The 5,247-nt window shown below is 35.8% G+C and overlaps 1 pseudogene; it reads right to left on the minus strand.

Annotated features, from left to right (window-relative positions):
- Positions 1-3,345: 3,345 nt before the first annotated feature.
- On the minus strand, positions 3,346-4,255 carry LOC129038906 (COP9 signalosome complex subunit 5-like; annotated as a pseudogene).
- Between the last annotated feature and the right edge of the window lie 992 nt (positions 4,256-5,247).

Raw genomic sequence — 5,247 nt, forward strand, 5'->3', positions numbered from 1 at the left:
TGACATGAGGCTGGGCCAGAGAAGGGCCCCAAGAAAGACCCCATGTGTTTTACGTAAAGTTTTACTATTTTCTTTTCTCCACAACTGAGATTATCCCTTCTAAGGGTGTGTATCTGAGGCATATGCTTCATACCGACGCCACACGAAGGAAATGGAATAAACCACTCCCCATGCTTTCTTGAGCTTGGCTTCCTGTTCTATACAAAAGGAGGACGCAATTTGGATTTACCTCAATTCTCGCCTTCCTTGCCGAGGCAGATGTCTTAAGCTCTCTGTTTTAAGGATTCAAAGCCCATAATATTACTAATAACTCCACATACTTGTTTGCATTTCCCATGGTACATATAAATGTCAGAAGCAATGACTTGCAGCCCCCTTTAATCTCGTGACAGCTTTATTATCATTGGTTGGCTGAACTTCAAGAAAAGTTATGACAGTGGCGAAGTTCTGCAAACTGCAGCACATATTTCGGTAATTAGGTAAAGGAGAGAAAGCTACGTTTAGAATGCACAGCTGAAATTATTTGCTAAACACATAAGATGCTGAGGTATATCACGTTCCTCCCAGGACAGCTTTTGAAGGGTGATTTACAAAGCATTTCTTTTTACTGTTTTGCCATTTCTTCCCCCTCCAGTTAGGCTGTTTTAGCAGCAGCTCTGACTTGAAAATGGATCTTCTGATAATGGAAATATTGTATTTGCAATATGAGAAGGTGGAAGGAGGGAGTGGTCTGAGAGGCTGTGGTTTTCATTTTGTTCTATATTGAACTCAGCTTTCTGAATGACTGCATCTCTCTCATGAATGCTTTAGCGTTGAATATTGAAGCTGATTTTTTTCATAGTTTTGGAATCAGGCCAAGGTTTTCTAATCTTGGAAACTATCATATAAACTCTTTGAAATACATTTTTGATCCCACAAAAACAAAACCATTTGTCTTTTTACAAATTTAACTATCAGTAAAGTTCACACTAACAATTACCAGTAATCAAGTTGCTGTTTTATTGTATCTCGTTAAAAGGTCATATACTTCAAGAATTACTTTAAGAGATTTTCCAGTAAGGTAATAGATTTCAATGACAAACTTCTTATTCAATTTCCTTTAGAACCAAAATCATGGACAGTTTGAGAGAATAAACTTTGTGATGGAAAATAATCCAGATTTTGCTTAAGCGTATACTTTTAGAATTGATATAATTAATACCCAATTTTAATTCCCCAAACTACCCTGCCCAGGCTAATAGTTAAATAAACTATCAAACTACCTATTAAAAACCTATGATAAGCTGGCTGCAGGGGCTCACACCTGTAATCCCAGCACTTTGGGAGGCCAGGGCGAGAGGATCTCTTGAGGCCAGGAGTTTAAGACCAGCCTGGACAACATAGTGAGCCCACGTATCTACAAAAAAAATTTTTTTAAACCAAAAGAAGTAAGATAAAAATCTGTTTTTTGACTTCTGAAAACCTTCAATTTTTGTTTTGATTTGAAATTCATCTATTTTGATCCAATCTAACAGCTTTCTTTAATCTGAATATCATTTAACAAATTTACATAAATTTCTTACATTTTCACAGAAAAAAATAACGGTGTTGTAAACTGAAGGAGAAATCACCAATTCTATTTCTACTATCCCCTTTGTTGTAAGAGCCTGTAACTTATGATAGGAGAAATACAAAACAGAATTCTCTCATTCTCCCTTTTCTTCCTTTCCCTTCCCTTCTCTTCTTTCTTCTTCTCTCTCTCATTCTGCCCCAAACTATGTATCTTGGGCATTGATCCAAAATGGTTTAAAAGAAAGTTAAAATGTATACAACATAAAGCAAAATAAAATAAGTTATAATAAAAAGATTAATCCAAGAAAAAAGTTAAAAATGAGAACCTTATAAAATATCATAGAATGAGAAATAAATTTCTTCAAGGATACTCGTTAAGAGGACATTGTATAATATCATGCATTAAACAGTATCATCTATTAATACCACACCCTTATAATAAGCGGTACAAAGGACTTCAGAAATTTGTCATAGTGTCTTCTCCTTAGTCCCATATTTCTTACCACCCCCACTTGGGCAAATGCCATCCTACAAGTGGGCTATCATGCTTTTGGATGCCCTGGCTAAATTCAGGAGTATACTCTTTCTTATCTAAAATAATAGATGCGGTGTATGTCTTCCAAATGATCTTGCATCAACATTATTTCTTTCAGTTTAGCTTTTGTTAGAAACACTGAATACAAGATTATTCTTCTGAAAAGAATATAGACTATAACTAGTCTATGTTGCAACACAGTACAGATTCTTATGATTTAACTTTCAGAAGAATTCCAAGAGATTTGATCCAACCCTTGTTTTCCCCTAATTAGATCCTTCTAGAAAACTAAGGGCTTCCCAACTGCCCATATTCAAGTTTACCATTTACAAGATTACCAGTAAATAAAAAGAGAGAGAGAGAGGGAGAGGGAGAGAGAGAGAATGTCAAAATCTGAGATGCTTTTCATAGAAAAGAAATCAGCAGAGGTGCACAAATGTCAATTTTACTTCAACAATTACATGGATATCAATCAAGTATTAGGATAAAATTTGTAGTAATATTTAAATGTTTCAGATAGAATTTTTCTTATCCATTTATACATAAAAAATTATAATTTTTAATTCTATTTTCTGGAAGATGTTTAAAACCATTTTATACTTACCACAATTTCTTTAAGTAAAACGAGCTTTTGTCAGCTATTTTTATTTTTTATTATTTGGCTTTCAAAATAAAGATTAGCTAAACCTAAATGCAATAAATATTGATTTAAATTTTATATCAAAAGCAAATATGATACAAGCTCTACACAGATAAGTATTTGATTTCTATGAAATCCATTTATCTAAAGCTTAATCCAGTATTTGTTTTGTTATTAAAACTCATTAGCTATCCAGTATTTTAAAATTAGAAGTAAGGATTAATATACAAACCCTCCTCAAAAGTTATAGGGTCCTGAAAAATTATGAGAATAAGTGTGGTCAGTAATTTCAATGATCTGATATAACCTTGACAAAAGAGTACTTGATAATGAAGTCTTGTTTCTCTAGTCTTTCAAAAAAGTGAGAGAAATTAGAGGGAAAGAAAACCTAAGTCAAAAGGTGGCTAATGTAGACCAATGAATTTGTGCAAAAAAAGAGAAGCCCAAAAAAAAGCCCTTTTAAAAAAAATTTTAAAGAGTTTTATTACAGGATGTTAGTATTCAAGACAAGTCAGAGCACCTTATACTTTTAATCAGATTTTGGGTAATTAGTTTTAAAGTGTTACTTGAGTATTTTTCTCATATTGTTTTTTGGGCAAAAGTGCTTCTCAGTGACTGTTTAAGAGATGTTACTCTGATCAAACAGTTTATCCTTAATAACTTGAGACATCAATCCATGGACAGCTTCTACTGTAGTTTTACTCCTGTCTCTGTTGGCTTTGGCAAGTTTGTCTTCTGATTTTCGATCATGTGTTTCTAAACCCAACAATGAAACTCAGTGTACCCACCCAATATTTATTCCACAGAAGCTCAAGCAATTTGCAACCCAAAGAGAATTTGAAATACAAGACTTCTAAGGCATAATATTATTTGCATTGTATACCAACATCTTCTATTTTATCAAGCGGGATAGTCTGGTACTCAGAAGGTCCTTCATCAGGAGGTTTGTAGCCCTTTGGGTATGTCCTAAAGGCATCAAGATTCACCTTCCCTGCAGATATTGTTCTTGTTGGATCAATCACCACTGCTGTAAATGGTTCCCAGAGCTGCTTATTGAGCAGGTGAGTACTAACATGATGCCAGAAAGCCAGCAGCCATGGCCAAGGTGCCTATAATATCAACCGATTGCATTTTTAAGGCAGCCAACCTTTTTGGCATTTTCTATGTATGTGGCCACGTACTCATATGCAGCAGCCTGAGCATTTTCTTGGGTTTCAGTGCCCTCCACAGGCAAAGTAAAACTGCCCATAATAATCGTGGTTTCACCGTCTACCTTTCCTGTCATCAAACCCATCATTTCCAAGTTGCCCCCTGACCTGGCATGCATCATCATCTTCAGTAGAGCTAATGCTGAGATTTTGCAGTACTTTAAAGTAATAGTGATTGTTAACCCAGGGCTTTGCTGGCAGGATTTCTTGCTGCTGCTTCTTGTCATATTTGTAGCTTTCATGGATACTCTGAGCTTCTTCCATGTTGTTGGCCAGTTCCCAGGTTTTTTGGACCATACTGCTCCTAGATGTCACCATCGCTGAGGAATCAAATTGTCACCTCTATAACCAAGATGCAACTTTAGCTCCCTAGATCTCTGTGTGTGGGCTTCAGACCCTACGCACCATAGGAGAAAACTCTTTTTTTTAATTTTTATTTGTATTATTATTTATTTATTTATTGAGATGGACTCTCCCTCTGTCACCCAGGCTGGAGTGCAGTGGCATGATCTCAGCTCACTGCAGCCTCTGCCTCCTGGTTTCAAGTGATTCTCCTGCCTCAGCCTCCTGAGTAGCTGGGATTACAGGCACACACCACCATGCCCAGCTAATTTTTTGTATTTTTAGTAGAGAAGGGTTTCACCATGTTGGCCAGGCTGGTCTCAAACTCCTGACCTCAGGTGATCCGCCCGCCCTGGCCTCCCAAAGTGCTTGGATTACAGACATGAGCCACCACATCTGGCCAGGAGCAAACTGTTAACTAGATTCTCGAGACAGCCATAACACCTTTAATTTTTTTTTGTAACGAGTCTTTCACTTAAGTCATTTGGAGCAAGTAAATTTTGGCAGCATCACTTCAATTTCAAAATCAGTAACTCTACATTTTAAAAATGTTATCATCTATTTTACAAAAGACACTATTTTATTATGTGTGATATGATTACCTTTTAATTGAATACTAGAAATTTAGCTATGTGACTTGCAACTGATTTTTATAGCATTATTTCTATAGTTAAAAACATCTAAAGGCCAATTTCCCAGCTGTATTCAACTGATGAGTCAATCACCCAGCCACGCATAACCTCATAAAGAATCTGCTGAAACAATTTCACATTTACCTCTCTGCATTTTTGCAGTATACACTGGTGAGAAATCTCCCAAACACCTGAGGATAGCTTTGTTTCAGTGAGTCAAGGAAAAGGTATGTAGCAAGTGTTGAGTGTTATATAAACTAAGGTTCATTTGCATTGTATTCAAGCAGTAAATGCATGGGATATATAAATAATATATATTTAGTATATTAATCCTCTTTA

This window comes from Pongo pygmaeus, chromosome 5 (assembly GCF_028885625.2).
Source record: "Pongo pygmaeus isolate AG05252 chromosome 5, NHGRI_mPonPyg2-v2.0_pri, whole genome shotgun sequence".
In the NCBI taxonomy this organism is placed as follows: domain Eukaryota; kingdom Metazoa; phylum Chordata; class Mammalia; order Primates; family Hominidae; genus Pongo; species Pongo pygmaeus.